The sequence below is a fragment of the Anolis sagrei genome, chromosome Y (genome assembly GCF_037176765.1).
Source record: "Anolis sagrei isolate rAnoSag1 chromosome Y, rAnoSag1.mat, whole genome shotgun sequence".
Lineage (NCBI taxonomy): Eukaryota > Metazoa > Chordata > Lepidosauria > Squamata > Dactyloidae > Anolis > Anolis sagrei.
Window position 1 is genome coordinate 44,540,769 of NC_090035.1, and position 16,677 is coordinate 44,557,445.

The window sequence follows — 16,677 nt, forward strand, 5'->3', positions numbered from 1 at the left end:
GTGTGCCAGCAGGTTGAGGGTGAATCCAGCAAAGACGGAGGTCCTATGGCTGGGTCAACTGGGCAGTGGGGATATCCAGCTGCCTACTCTGGATGGCGAGGCGCTATGCCCGTCATCATTGGTAAAAAGCCTGGGAGTCCTTTTAGGCCCTCTGCTGACGATGGAGGGCCAGGTCTCCGCCGTTAGCAGAACCACGTTTTTTCATCTGCAGCAGGCTAGACGGCTGGTCCCCTATCTGTCCAGGGACGACCTAGCTATGGTGATCCAGGCTACGATCATCTCAAGACAGGACTACTGTAACGCCCTGTACAATGGCCTTCCTCTGTCAGTGATCCGGAAGGTCAAGTTGGTACAAAATGCAGCTGCTTGGCTTACGGGAATTCTGATGTGATGCCACATAACACCAATCTTATTGCAGCTGCATTGGTTACCAATTGAGCACCGGATCACTTTCAAAGTGATGGTACTCACCTTTAAAGCCTTGCATGGTCTGGGGCTATGTACCTGAGGGACCGCCTCATCCCCTACCAACCCCAGAGATCCCTCCGTTCTGAAGACCAAGATTTCTTGGAAATTCCCATTGTCAATACCTTGCGTCTAACAGCAACCAGACGCAGAGCCTTTACAGCAGTGACACCATTAGTCTGGAATACTTTGCCACCTGAAGTCCGTGCCTTGCGGGACTTAGCTTTCCACAGGGCATGTAAGACATATCTGTTTCGACAGGCCTTTGCTCTTTGATATTGCTGTTTTTAAATTGTTTTAAATTGTTTTTAAATTGTGTTTGGTTTTACCCTGTTTTTGTAAGCCGCTCCAAGCCCCAGGGGAATAATAAGTTCGAATAATAAATAAATAAATTCTTAATAGCTGGTAATAATAATATTATAATAATATTTAAGTATTTAAATATTTAAAACATGTACAGCAAGGAGGAGGGGGAAAATAATATAATAATAAAATATAATATTATATAAAAATAATATAATAAAATAGTTAAAATAATACAATTACATAATAATATAGATTGATAATTCAATAATGATAAAATATTTTAAAATAAAAAATAAAATTATGTTAATTAAATAATAATATAATACAACAACAATATTTAAAAATAATGTTGTAATAAAATAATATATAATAATAAAATATAATAATAATATAATACTGTCTGTTAGGAATTGTGAGAGTCAAAGTCCAAAACACCTGGAGGAAGAGAAGCCATTGTTGCCTCAGGCCTGACTTAAACAGGGAGCAGCAGCAAGGTCAGAAGCTGTGCAGTAAAAATGCTGCTAACTACTCATAAAGACACTGCAATGTTTGGATTGATTTTCTTAACTTGCCCTGGAGACCATCTGTCTGGTGCGCAGCAGTGTATTTAGCGAGGGCATGGTGGAAGAAGGAGAAAATTTCAAATCGTGCACCAATCCCACTGTTTTCTGACAGAGCAACCAAAATGGTCCATGGGAGGCACAAAGAAGTAATGGATATGGCTGGAGATGCCAAGGAGATATTCACAGAAACCTTTAGAGATGGTGAGTTTGCGTGGCAAGAGGTTGGACAGGTTGGGCTTGATGAGGTCCTCCACTATAATGGCAGCCATGGCGTTGATGCTGGTGGAGGCCGTGCTGTTGGGGTCACAGGGTTGGACAGATAATTGGGCCATCATATGTATATTATTATATATTATATCATAATACTATAATTCTAATATTATAAATATTATACATTAGTGTATTATAATAAATCATTTATTTATTATTTATTTAAAAGTTTTATATACCGACCTTCTCACCTCTCTTGAGGGACTTAGACCGGTTTCCAACCGTAAAATACATACAATCAGTAAACATCATACTTCATATTGCAATAAAACATTAAAAACATTAAACAGCAAAACAGCAATTACATTCAATAAATACAATGGTCAGTCATCCCACTAAATTTGATGTTCATCATCATCCAATCTTCGGGTGTTGGCTCACTCATCGAATGCCTGTCTCCATAGCCACGTCTTCACCTGCTTCCTGAATGTCAGGATAGAAGGGGCGGTTCTGATCTCCTGTGGGAGAGAGTTCCAGAGTCGAGGGGCCACCACCGAGAAGGCCCTGTCCCTCGTTCCCATCAGACGCGCTTGTGAAGCCGGTGGGACCGAGAGCAGGGCCTCTCCAGACGATCTTAATAATCTAATAAATCATTTTATATGTATATTAATATATTATTATTGTAATATATATTAATTCATTATAATAAATTATTACATTATGTATATTATTTTATGTTTAATTTTACTTATTATTCAATTTATTATTATATATTAATGTACTATTATTATAAAGTTATTTTGTATATTATTTTATCTTAAATTATATTACAGTAGAGTCTTGCTTACCCAACCTTCGCTCATCCGACATTCTGTATTATCCAACACAGTCTGCCTCCTGCCCTGATCCACAGATGTTTGAATACACTGCGATGTTTTGGTGCTAAATTTGTAAATATAGTAATTACTACATAACGTTACTGTGTACTGAACTGCTTTTTCTGTCCATTTGTTGTTAAACATGATGTTTTGGTGCTTCTATTTGCAAAATCATAACGTAATTTGACGTTAAATAGGCTTTTCCTTAATTCCTTCTTATTATTCAACATTTCCGCTTATCTAACAGTCTGCCGGCCCATTTATGTTAGATACTTACTTACTTACTTACTTAGGTAATCCCTCTTAGTCCGAGGATGATGGTCCTCCAATGTTGGTGTTCTGGCAGTAGGTGACTGTGGAGCCCTATTCTTGATCTACATCTTCTCCTGCAGTAAGGGCATTGGTTTCCAGGTGGAAGATGGTCCTGGTCGGGGTTGGCATGACGTGCCTTCCGCTTGGCACATTTCTCTTTCGCCCTCCATTTGTGCCTCTTCAAATTCTACAGCATTGCTAGTCACAGCTGTTTTTCAGCTGGAGCGCTCAAGGGCCAGGGCTTCCCAGTTCTCAGTGTATGGCAGAGTTTTTAAGGTTGGCTTTGAGCCATCTTTTAATATCTTTTTCTGCTCACCAACATTCCATTTTTCATTCTTGAGTTTGGAGTAGAGCAACTGCTTTGGGAGACAATGGTCAGGCATCTCGAGAAATATGCTGCCTACCTGGGGCAAAAATACACCATATCACTCAGAGGCTCACCAGGCTCCTCAAGCCCCATCACCGTCCTCCACTCATGTTGATTCATGTAGGAACCAATGATACTGCTAGGCATACTTTCCAAAAGATCATAAATGATTTTCGAGCTCTAGGAAAAAAGCTAAAACAATGTAATGTCTTTTCATCCCACCTCCCAGTCGTAAGACACGGACCTACAAGGGCCAGAAAAATAGTACAGGTCAATAACTGGCTTGCAAAATGTTGTCAGGAGGAACGCTTTGGCTTCCTTGACCAAGGCCTGCTTTTCCAGGAGGATGGCCTACTGGCAAGGGATGGGGTGCATCTCACACAAGTAGGAAAACACCTTTTTTGCTCACAGACTCACAAACCTCATTAGGCACACTTTAACCTAGGCTCACCGGGGGAGGGGGGACAACAACCTTGTGAACACTACTTTACCCACAATGTCTGGGAACCGCCAGAAGGCTAAATGGAGGGCTGCACAAACACAACAAGGACCAAGTACTGAAAGCACAATAATCCCAATTGAACAGCTCAGGGGAAGACCTCAGGGACTCACATGTCTTTACACTAATGCACAGAGCATGAGAAATAAACATGATGAACTCCAACTTTTAGCACAACCACAACTTTTAGCACAACCACAAATATGATATTATAGGCATCACTGAAACCTGGTGGGATGACTCCTATCACTGGAATGCAGACATCGGGGGCTATAACCTCTTTCACAGAAACCGAACAAAGAGGAGAGGAGGCGGAGTAGCCTTATATGTCAAAAACTCTTATGCTGCAGAAGAGATGCAAGACAGCGATCCGGGAAACCAGTTTAAAAGCATCTGGATAAGAATCAATGGAACTGGGACTCAAAAAGATCTCGTTGTAGGCGTCTACTACCAACCTCCAAGCCAGGAGGAAGAACTTGATGAAGTCTTCTGCCAACAGTTGACTAAACAGGCACAGAGAAGAGATGTAGTAGTCATGGGCGATTTCAACTATTCTGATATTTGCTGGAAAACAAACTCGGCCAAGAGGACAACGTCCAACAAATACCTCACTTGCCTTCAAGACAATTTCATGGTCCAGAAGGTAGAAGGGGCAACAAGGGGATTGGCTACTCTTGATCTCATTCTAACAATTGTGGATGACCTGATCGATGCGGTTGAAGTGGTCAGATCCTTAGGGGCAAGTGACCATGTGCTCCTTCAATTTGAGGTACAAAGGAAGGCCGAAACTAAGACAAGTCAAACTTGCATTTTGGACTTTAGGAGAGCTGATTTCCAAAAAATGAAGGAAACACTGAGCAGCATTCTGTGGACACAGATACTGTCAGGAACTGGTTTCCAGGTCTTGGGTTTTGGCGCTGAAAACCAGGGTCCTGATGTAGAGCACTGATAAGGACATTGCAGCTGGTGACCTCGGGGGAAGGCAGTTGGCATTTGGCGGGAGAGTTGCGCGGGATTCACCATTTGGCGGGAAGAGTGGTTTCAAATGTGGGGGAGGGTAGAAAGAAGATGACCAGCGGCCACTGGTCAATCTCGGCTTTTGTTATGTCTGAGCATCCTGCAGTAAAGTTTCTAATTGATTACGGATCGGAGTCCTGTGTCGTTATTGGGGATGGCTGCTGTGAGCTGACATTAAGCCGAGATTCACCACACCATCCTGCGGCCGCGGTGAGATGTCTCTATGGAGGAAGAAGATGTTTCGGCAGCAGGGGGAGAGCCGATCTCCCCTTTTGAAAATGTGGAGGAGGAACTGGAGAGAGTAGCTGCCTTGGCATCGTCGACTGCTTACGCCCGACCCAATGGGGTGACTCAGAGGTGAGCAAGAGGCCCGGAGGAAGCTGCGAGGGAGAGCAGCGGTCTGGATATCCCCTTCCCCCAGAGGATGGAGTACCTAGAGGAGAAAGTGGCGGCTATGGAAACCACACTCGCTGTGATGTCGAGACTGATGGAACGTTTGGCCCCCCTGCTGGAAGACTCATGACCCCGGGGAGAGTTGCTGTGGAGCACCGAGGAGAGGAGCGACCGAAAACCCGGGGCGCATCCCAAGACTCAGACGGGCTGGAAACCCGGGGCAGAGAGCAACGAGGAAGAAGGGCGACCCCAGGGAGCGGCGCTGACAACCCAACCAACGCTCCTGGTGCCCCCGATGGGGGCCGGCCGTGGCACAGGGTAGCGGGGATTGCTCCCGGAGCCGCAGGGGCCCCAGGGAGGGCCACCGCGAGTGCAGCCATCTACCTACCAACAGAGGAGGGAGGAGCTGATAGTGGAATTTGGAGGCGAGGCAGAGAACCTTGATTTCTTCCTGACTATGGTGAGGGGCTATCTGGAAGACAACGCTCCTACCTTTAGGTCGAAAGCCAGCAGGTGCGAGCAGTGGGCGCGGTGGTAAGGAGAGGAGCGGCGGATTGGTACGTCCAGCCCCATGCCAGACGTGACCCTTGCTTAGGATCCATGAGGCAATTCCTAGCAGCTCTGGAGGCATGCTTCCGAGGTCCGCTTGAGTGTGTCAGGGCGAGGGAAAAGCTGCAGACAATAACCCAAGGCCAGAGATTGGTGTCAGAGTATGTGGAACAATTCCAGTTGTTGGCCGAAAGGGTGCCCGAGTGGTCCAGTGTGACTAAAGTCCAAATCTTTAAGGAAGGCCTGAAGAAAGAAATTTTATCCTGGGCACTACATCACGACGATCCGGAGATGATCGGCAGATGGATCGAGCTAGCGGGGCACTTCAAAACAACGCTGGCCCACGTCAGGAGGCATCGCGGATTGGCGCCGCAGCAGACCCGGCACAAGGAGGAGAGTCGGAGACCTAAGAGAGGCTCGGCTGGGAAGGAGCCGACGGGGAACCCAAGGGGCGATGAAGCGGATGTTTCGTATGCGGCCATTTGAATCACAGAGCGGCCAATTGTTGGCAGCGTAAGGGGGGAGAGCCCCCTCAGCCCAGGTCTAAGCCGGCCAGCAGAAAGAGAGCAGAGGAAAGCATCCTTCTTGGGGCCCCAGGGGCGGATCTGTCAGAGTCATAGCCCAGGAATGCTAGTATTCCCCGTCAGGCTGGAAGGGGAGGGCAAATGGGCCTGGATTGCAGCTGCTCCAGGAACATTATGGCCCCAGTTAGCAGACGAGTTGGAGTGTAAGAAAACAATCTTGCAGGCACCCATAGTGTTCTCCCAGCTAGATGGATCAGTAGCAGCCGGGGCGCCGGCGCGGTTCGAGGTGAGAATGTGTGATGCAAAGTAGGCTGCTGGGAAGGAGAGATAACATTCGTGGTGTCCCCTATGGCTACTTATAATGTGATCTTGGGGATGCTGTGGCTGAAGGAGGTGAACCCGCAGGTCAATTGGAAGGTGGGGAGCCTGTGTTTCCCAGAGGCTTCTAAGGGGGAATGCTGCCAAGGGGAGGGGACTGCGCTGCCGGATTGGGCCCAAGATATCCCCCCCCCCCCGAGTATCGAGACTTCGCGGATGTTTTTGATGAAAAGGAGGTGGACCAACTACCCCCTCAGAGACGGGTAGAGGTAAAGATTGAACTTAACAAGGACGCTAGCCTGCCCAAGAGTAGGCTGTACCTCATGTCGGCCAGGGAAATGGAAGAGCTGAGGAAGTACATAGATAAGAATTTGGCCAGAGGATTCATAGAACCGTCCAACTCCCCCTTAGGGGCCCCGGTACTATTCAGACACAAGAAGGACAGCTACCTGAGGCTATGCGTGAACTATAGGGGGCTGAATGCGGTAAGCACCACCACCAGTTATCCTTTGCCCCTGTTGAGACTATCAGAGGGGTGGGTGTTCACGAAAATTGACTTGATTGAGGCCTACCATAAGCTATGGATATGGTCTGAGGACAGATGGAAAACGGCTTTTTCAGGTGCGCTGGGGCATTTCAACTTTCTGTGTCCATTTGGACTAAAAGGAGCCGGGGGGGGGGGGAGGCATTCATGCAAATGATTAATGAGGTGCTACATCCATTATTGTATTGTGGGGTGTTCTGTTTTGTGGATGATGTAATCATATTTAGCCGCAACCAGCAGGCCCACATCAAAATTAGTGAGGGAAGTGCTTCAGAAGTTGAGGGAGGCGAAGCTGTTCGCAAAGCTGCCCAAGTGTGAGTTTAACAAGGAGCAGATAGATTTCCTTGGGTACAGGATCTCGCATGGGGGCATTGCTATGGACCCCTCAAAGGTAGAGAACATTAAGGCTTGGGAACCCCCTAAGACGTGCAAGCAATTGCAGTCCTTCCTGGGATTTGCAAATTTCTATCAAACGTTCATAAAAGATTTCACCCAGCTGACACTGCCCCTCACTGAGTTGTTGAAGACGAAGGGGAGGGGGGAAACAGCCAAGGTGTGATCCCCAGGAGTGAGGTTAGTCTGGTCAACGGAATGTCAGCGGGCTTTTGAGGAGCTGAAGCACAGGTTCACAGAGAAGCCCGTTCTAATCCACCCCGATATCACCAAGCAGTTTGTGATTCACTGCGATGCGTCAGATTGGGCCTATGGGGCAGCATTGATGCAGAGGGATCCGGAGGGGGTGTTGAAACCGTGTGGGTTTTTATCAAAAAAAAGTTCAGCGAAACTAAGAGAAATTGGCCGGTGTGGGAAAAGGAGGCACTAGCAATATTAAGGGCTTTGGAAGCTTGGAAGCACCTTCTGGAGGGAAGCGGCATACCTTTTGAGGTATGGACCGACCATAAAAATTTGCAATATATCACCTCACCCAGGAAGCTGTCAGCAAAGAAGATAAGACGGGCTCAATATTTCAGCAGATTCGAGTTCAAGCTGAGATTCCATAAGGGAAAACAGAATGTCTTGGCAGACATGCTTTCCCGCATACCACAGGATGAGGGGAGGAAGCAGGGGCAAAGCGGGAGCTTGTTCTCAGAACAACAATGGGGCATGGCGGTGCAAACCAGAGTGCAGGCGAAGCACAGCCAGCGGCTCACAGGAGTAGGAAGCGGAACCAAGGGATGGGAGGAGGAGCTGAAACAGGCATACGAGGGGGATGAATGGCTGGAGAGAAACAAGGAAAAGGTGGAATGGAGGGACAGATTAGGATTCGTGAACAAGAAACTGTATATCCCTGAAAGCCTGCGGGGAAAAATGATGATAAGGTATCACGATAGCAGAAGCGCAGGACACTTGGGGGTCACCAAGACTATAAAACTGTTGGTGCGCCAGTGTTGGTAGCCAGGGATAAGAGGGGACACGAAATCATATGTATCCCGGTGTGACACAAGTGCGAGAAACAAGGTGCCCACTCAAAAGCCAACAGGGTTGCTGCATAGGGTGGCAGAGCCCACAAAACCGTGGAGTTCAAATGCCATGGAATTCGTGGGCAAACTCCCAATTAGCCGTGGGCAGCATTATGTCTGGACAGTGCTAGACCTATTTTCAAAGCAGGTGCACTTCATCGCACTACCAAAACTCCCATCCGTAGAAAAGTTAGCGGAACTGTTTATAAAGCACATTTATCGCCTGCATGGATGTCCTGACCAGGTCATTAGCGATAGGGGGGTCCAATTCACGGCAAGATTTTGGAGAAGGTTCATGGACTTGCTGGGAGCGGACAGGAGCCTGAGCTCCGCATTCCACCCCATGACAAAAGGGGGGGGGGGTCGAGCGCACACAACAGACATTGGGGCTCTTCTTGAGGATGTACACAAACCACCGCCAGGCTAATTGGGCCGATATTCTCCCTTACGCCGAAGTAGCATATAATGGGACCCCCTACGCAGTGACTGGGAGAGCTCCTTTTGAGATAGTTTATGGTCGAGAAATAGTGCCTTTGCCGAAACTGCTGGACTAGGGGGAGGAAGAGTCCTGTGGGAATGAAGAGTGGCCAGATAAGGTGAAGGCCAACTAGAACGAGGTGGTGAGATCGCTGCAGGAAGCCCAAAGGAAATATAAGCTGTTCGCTGATCATAAGAGGAAGGAGGGGGAACAAACTAGAGGAGGGAGATTTGGTTTGGCTAAGCACCAAAAACCTTAAGCTGGATACCCCGTCTAGGAAATTGTCCCCCAGGTATGTGTGCCCTTGTAGGATCTCCGACAAAATCAATGACGTCACCTATAGGCTGCGACTGCCCTAGGTTTTAGGGAAGGTACACCCAGTGTTTCATTGCAGCCTGTGAAAAAAGTACCAAGGATCGTTCGACAAAGAAGGACTGTAGATTGACGTGTGTTTCCGTTCCAGGGAGAAGAAGAGGAGGAGGACGCCGTGTCAGGAACCGGTTTCCAGGTCTTGGGTTTTGGCGCTGAAAACCAGGGTCCTGATGTAGAGCACTGATAAGGACATTGCAGCTGGTGACCTCGGGGGAAGGCAGTTGGCATTTGGCGGGAGAGTTGCGCGGGATTCACCATTTGGCGGGAAGAGTGGTTTCAAATGTGGGGGAGGGTAGAAAGAAGATGACCAGCGGCCACTGGTCAATCTTGGCTTTTGTTATGTCTGAGCATCCTGCAGTAAAGTTTCTAATTGATTACGGATCGGAGTCCTGTGTCGTTATTGGGGATGGCTGCTGTGAGCTGACAGATACTAAAAGACAAGCGAGTTATGGATGGATGGGAATTTCTCAAGAGTGAAATACCCAAGGCGCAATTGCAAACCATGCCAACAAAGAGAAAAAAAAGGACAAGTGCAAAGAAGTCAGAATGGATGTCCAAAGAACTTCTAACTGTGCTAAGACACGAGAGATATGCAAAAAAAGTGGAAAAAAGGAGAAATCACTAAAGAAGAATTCAAACAAATAGCCAACACCTGTAGGGAAAAGATCTGCAAGGCTGAAGCACAAAACGAGCTCAGGCTTGCCAGAGACATTAAAAACAATAAAAAGTGCTTCTTTTCTTATGCCAGTAGAAAAAGGAAAAACAAGGAGATGATAGGGCCTCTTCAAGGAGAAGAGGCCCTATGCTGACAGGGGATAGGGAAAAGGCAGAACTACTTAATACCTTCTTTGCCTCGGTCTTCTCACAAAAAGAAAGTCATCTTCAACCTCAGCAAGATGGAGTGGATGAGGGATTAGAGGACATCCAACCCCAAATTGGGAAACAGGTTGTCCAGGAATACCTGGCTGCTCTGAATGAGTTCAAGTCCCCAGGGCCAGATCAACTACACCCAAGAGTATTGAAGGAACTAGCGGAAGTCATTTCGGAACCATTGGCCATAATCTTTGAAAGTTCTTGGAGAATGGGAGAAGTTCCAGCAGATTGGAAGAGGGCCAATGTGGTCCCAGTCTTCAAGAAGGGGGGAAAGGATGACCCAAACAATTACCGTCCGGTCAGCCTCATGTCGATACCAGGCAAGATTCTGGAAAAGATTGTTAAGGAAGTGGTCAGCAAACACTTAGAAACGCAGTCATCGCTAATAGTCAACATGGATTTATCAAAAACAAGTCATGCCAGACTAATCTGATCTCTTTTTTCGATAGATACAAGCTGGGTAGATGCGGGGAATGCCGTGGACGTAGCATACCTGGATTCCTGTAAGGCCTTTGAGAAGGTTCCCCATGACCTTCTGGCAAACAAACTAGTCCAATGTGGGCTAGACAAAACTACGGTGAGGTGGATCTGTAATTGGTTAAATGGACGAACCTAGAGGGTGCTCAGTAATGCTTCCTCTTCATCTTGGAAAGAAATGATGAGCGGAGTTCCGCAGGGTTACAATGTCTTCAAACTACAAGAGAGGAGATTCCATCTGAACATGAAGAAGAACTTCCTGACTGTGAGAGCCATTCAGCAGTGGAACTCTCTGCCCTGGAGTGTGGTGGAGGCTCCTTCTTTGGAAGCTTTTAAACAGAAGCTGGATGGCCATCTGTCAGGGGTGATTTGAATGCAATATTCCTGCTTCTTGGCAGGGAGTTGGACTGGATGGCCCATGAGGTCTCTTCCAACTCTTTGATTCTATGATTCTATCTGGACAACGTGGCCGGTCCATCGGAGTTGATGGCGGAGGACCATTGCTTCAGTGCTGGTGGTCTTTGCTTCTTTCACCACGTTGGCATTTGTCCGCTTGTCTTCCCAAGAGATTTGCAGGATTTTTCAGAGGCAGCGCTGATGGAATCATTCCAGGAGTTGCATGTGACGTCTGTAGACTGTCCACATATTGCAAGCGTATAGCAGGGTTGGGGGGACAGTAGTTTTATAAACAAGAGCCTTGGTATCCCTACAGATGTCCTGGTCCTCAAACTCTTTCTGCTTCATTCAGAAAAATGCTGCACTCGCAGAGCTCAGGCGGTGTTGAATTTCAGTGTCAATGTTGACTTTTGTGGAAAGGTGGCTGCCAAGGTAGCAGAAATGGTCAATATTTTTAATGTTACATCATTAAGTTGTATTTCTGGCATTGGAGAGAGAATGGCTGGTGACTGCTGGAAGAGCACTTTGGTTTTCTCAATGTTTAATGAGAAACCGAGCTGCTCACATGCTTCTGTGAAGGTGTTTAGAGTGGTTTGTAGATCTTCTGAATGCACACAGACAACATTGTCATCAGCATACTGGAGTTCTATAATATATGTTGTTGTAACCTTGGTTTTGGCTTTCAGTCTGCTGAGGTTAAATAACTTGTCATCTGTCCGATAGATGATTTCCATTCTGGTGGGAAGCTTCCCATCAACAAGATGAAGTATCATAGCGATGAAGATGGAAGATAAAGTTGGGGTAATAACACATCTCTGTTTGACACCTGATTCTACCTTAAACGGGTCACTTTGGGAGCTATTGCTGTCCAAGACTGTTGCCATCATGGAGGAGCTGCAGGATGTTTACAAATTTGTTAGGGCGCCCGATTTTTTAGAGAATGATCCAGAGAGTGCCACGATTCACTGTGTCAAATCCTTTTGCAAGGTCGATGAATGGCATGTACAGATGTTGATTTTGTTTCCTGCATTTTGTTCCCTGAATTTTTCTTGGTTCAAAAAAGGATAAGAGAATGACTTGAGCGACTAAACAACTTGGGCGACTAAAATGATCAAGGGTCTGGAGAACAAGCCCTATGAGAAGCGGCTTAAGGAGCTGGCCATGTTTAGCCTGAAGAAGAGAAGAATGAGAGGAGATATGATAGCCATGTATAAATATGTGAGAGGAAGCCACAGGGAGGAGGGAGCAAGCTTGTTTTCTGCTTCCTTGGAGACTAGGATACGGAACAATGGCTTCAAACTACAAGAGAGGAGATTCCATCTGAACATGAGGAAGAACTTCCAGACTGTGAGAGCCATTCAGCAGTGGAACTCTCTGCCCCAGAGTGTGGTGGAGGCTCCTTCTTTGGAAGCTTTTAAACAGAGGCTGGATGGCCATCTGTCAGGGGTGATTTGAATGCAATATTCCTGCTTCTTGGCAGGGGGTTGGACTGGATGGCCCATAAGGTCTCTTCCAACTCTTTGTTTCTATGATTCTATGAACTCAAGAACATCTGATGGACAAAAAAGGCTGAAGAAATCCAACACCTGGCAGATACCCATGATGCTCAGGGATTTTTCAAAGCCACAAAGTTTATCTACGGACCAAGAAACCATGGCATACAGCCTCTACGCTCATCAGATGGAACCAAACTTCTGAAGGACAAAATATCAATTGCACTACGTTGGAAAGAACACTACCAAAGCCTCCTGAATCACAGCTCTAATGTGGCTGAAGAGGTTCTCTTACAAATCCCACAACAACAAACCAGGGATGAGCTTGCAGCACTGCCTAGCTTGGAAGAAGTCAGCAATGCCATCAGCCAACAAAAAAATAACAAAGCCAGCGGGCCTGATGCGATCCCTGCTGAAATCTTTAAAGAGGGAGGACCTGAGCTGACACAATAACATCAGCAGCTCATTGAAAAATGAGCGAGCTGTTGGCAATTCGACCTTGCCTAAAGAAATGGGGCATTATTATTATTATTATTATTATTATTATTATTATTATTAATATTAAACTTTATTTGTACCCCGCTAGCATCTCCCCAAGGACTCGATGCGGCTTACAAAGGCCAAGGCCTCAACACACAATGTAACAATTCAGAACCAAAGCAAATTAAAAACAATTCAGCAATAGAAACAACAAGCAATAAACAATAACAAGGACATAATAAAATTGGGCCGGGCCAAAGTAATGGGTACAGGATTAAAAGTGCTGGTGTGAACAGGTGGTATACAATGCATTATAGGGCAAGTGCAGTGTGCGGTGTACAGCAATCTTAATTCTAGTAAAGTGCTTAAGGACTTGGTGATAGGGATTTCCTAGTCTGGGAAGGCACATCGGAACAGCCAGGTCTTCAATTTCTTTCTGAAGACTGCCAATGTAGGGTCCTGTCTAAGGTCTTTGGGGAGGGTGTTCCAAAGTCGGGGGCCACCACGGAAAAGGCCCTGTCTTGAGTCCCCACCAAACGTGCTTGCGACGCAGGCGGGATCATGAGCAGGGCCTCTTCAGATGATCGGAGTGAGCGTGTGAGTTCGTAGATGGAAATGCGGTCCTGCAGGTAGGCATTACCATCAGAAGGGTGTTTGTGGACCCTCATGTTCGCCCCCTAGTTTACAAAGTGGTACCTTCTCACTCTGTTCCACCCGGTCCCTGTGAAAAATCCACAAGTAGTTCTTCGGTTAGGGCCTCCCCACCTGGATTGTATCAATTCGAAACCCCATCTGTCCCAGTTGTCCCTACACAATCGGCCACACTCTCCCGCCCAAGAACACTCCCCCTTTTCAGCCCACTCAGCTCCCTTGACGATTCTCTCTCCACCCTGTCATCGGAAACATCCCTACAGGTCATCCAAGGGAAGTTATATCCTAGCCCCACTTTCTCAGAGAGTTGACTAACTGTAGATCCTAGTCACGTGGGGGGGAGGGTTCCGGAGGAGGGGGGCACCATTCAGGTCATGTGGGGGAGGAGAATTGCTGGTCACCAACGGCCCAAGGAAAAGCGCAACAGAGTTCTTGCGACCCTGGAGAAGGTAGGAAGTGGTAGACTCCATGACAGACCCCCTGGCCTTAAGGTTCTGCTGGTAAATGCCAGATCTGTCAATGGGAAGACCGCAGCCATCCAGAACCTGATCCTGGATGAGAGGGCGGATTTGGCTTGCATCACTGAGACCTGATTTGACGAATTGGTTGGGGTAAATTTCACTCAGCTGTGCCCACCGGGCTTCGGGGCGCACCAGCTGGCCAGGCTTAAGGGGCGGGGAAGGAGGGGTCGCAGTAGTCTTTCAGCAATCCATAGCCATGGTCAGATGCTCTGTTCCGCAATCATCTGGGTTCGAGTGTGTCCACCTGAGGGTGGGGAATTGTGATAGCGTGGGGTTTCTGCTGGTGTACCGCCCACCTTGCGACTCAGCAGTTTCCCTGCCTGAGCTAGCAGATATGGTCTCCAATTCAGCTTTGATCTCCCAGCACTTGGTTGTATTGGGAGATTTTAACATCCACGCTGAGACCTCTTTGATTGGTGAGGCTCAGGACTTCATGGCCGCCATGACGACCATGGGGCTGTCACAAATTATATCTGGACTCACCCACCAGGCTGGACATACACTCGACCTAGTCTTTGTGGTGGACAGTGGAATGATCAGAGTGGAAGAACAAAACATCCTTCCTTCGTCATGGTCTGACCATTATCTGATCAGTTTTAGACTGTGACTGCTAACCTCCGCAGGGGTGGAGGACAAATTAAGATGGTCCGCACCAGGAGAGTGATGGATCCGGAGGGATTCCTGAGGAATCTTGTGGTTCTTCCTGCCATGGAGCCTGGCGATCCTGTCAACACCTTGGTCGATCACTATAACAGGGCGATAGATACGATTGCTCCCGAACACCCCATCTCGTTATGTCGAGACACACCATCTCCCTGGTTTACCGAGGAGTTGGCTGTGATGAAGCACACAAGAAGGCGGCTAGAGCACATTTGGAGGAGATCTCGAGACGTGTCTGATCAAGCACGGGCTACAGCCTCCCTTAGGGCATATACCGTGGTTATACGGGTACCCAGGGAGTCTTTCACGACTGCCTGTATAGCGTCTGCAGAAAATAGACCATCGGAGCTGTTTCGGGTTGTCGGGGAACTCCTTCATCCACCTGCGGTGGAGGAGACCTTTGATGACCCTACAACTCAGTGTCGCGAGTTCGCACACCATTTTGCAGGCAAAGTTGCTCAGATACGCCTTGAGTTGGACTCCAATTTCATCACAGTGCCAGGGGAGGTGACTGAGGCATCTGCTTGTCCAATTTTGTTGGATTCTTTTAGGCTTGTTCTTCCTGAGACCGTGGAGGAGGTCCTTGGTGCTGCGAGGGCGACCACATCGGCTTTAGACCCTTTCCCATCTTGGCTAATTAAATCTGCCAGGGAGGGGTTGGTTAATTGGTTTGTGTTGATCATCAATGCATCATTGGAGCAGGGGGTTTTTCCATCTAGACAAAAACAGGCTGTGGTTCATCCACTTCTCAAAAAGGTCTCCCTTGACTCCACGATGCTGAACAACTATAGACTAATCTCCAACCTTCCTTTTCTGGGCAAGGTGTTGAAGCGGATGGTCACCTCCCAGCTCCAGGGTTTTCTAGATGACATCAATTACCTGGACCAGTCACAGTCTGGTTTCAGGTCTGGCCATGGCACCGAGATGGCTTTGGTCACCTTGGTGGATGACCTCCGTAGAGCGCTAGACAGGGGGAGTGTGACCCTGTTGGTCCTCTTGGATATCTCAGTGGCTTTGGATACAATCAATCATGGTATCCTTCTGGGACGGCTCTCTGGGATGGGTCTCGGGGGCACGGTTTTGTCGTGGCTCCAGTCCTTCCTGGAGGGCTGATCCCAGATGGTGAAGCTGGGAGATGCCTGCTCAGACCTCTGGCCTTTGACCTGTGGGGTCCTGCAAGGCTCTATTTTATCCCCCATGCTTTTTAACATCTACATGAAACCACTGGGAGAGGTCATCCGGAGCTTTGGATTTAGGTGCCAGATGATACACAACTCTATGCAGATGATACACAACTCTATTACTCATTTCCACCTAATTCCAAGGAAGCTCCTCGAATGCTGGACGAGTGCTTGGCTGCTGTGGCTGTCTGGATGAGGAGGAACAAGCTGAAGATCAATCCTGACAGGACAGAGGTCCTCTGGTCGATCAAAAACCGGATTGGGGTATTGGGTGGCAACCTGTGCTGGACGGGGTTACACTCCCCCTGAAGTCACAGGTCCGCAGTTTGGGAGTCCTCTTGGATTCATCACTTACGCTTGAGGCTCAGGCGTCGGTGGTGTCAGGGAGGGCTTTTGCACAATTGAGACTCGTGCGCCAACTGCGACCTTACCTCATAAAGGCTGATCTGGCGGGGTGGTCCATGCCTTGGTCACCTCTAGATTGGACTACTATAATGCGCTGTATGTGGGGCTGTCCTTGAAAACAACTCGGAAATTTCAGCTAGTCCAGCGGGCGGTGGCCAGGATGTTAACTGGTGCTTCTTACAGAGAGAGGTCAACCCTCCTGTTCAAGGAGCTCCATTGGCTGCTGTTCACTTTCCGGTCTCAATTCAAGGTGCAGGTACTCACCTACAAAGCCCTAAACGATTT

General features: G+C 47.8%; 1 pseudogene; it reads right to left on the reverse strand.

Annotated features, from left to right (window-relative positions):
- Nucleotides 1-16,677, reverse strand: part of LOC137095609 (sodium/iodide cotransporter-like) — a 63,095-nt pseudogene that overhangs the window by 24,403 nt on the left and 22,015 nt on the right.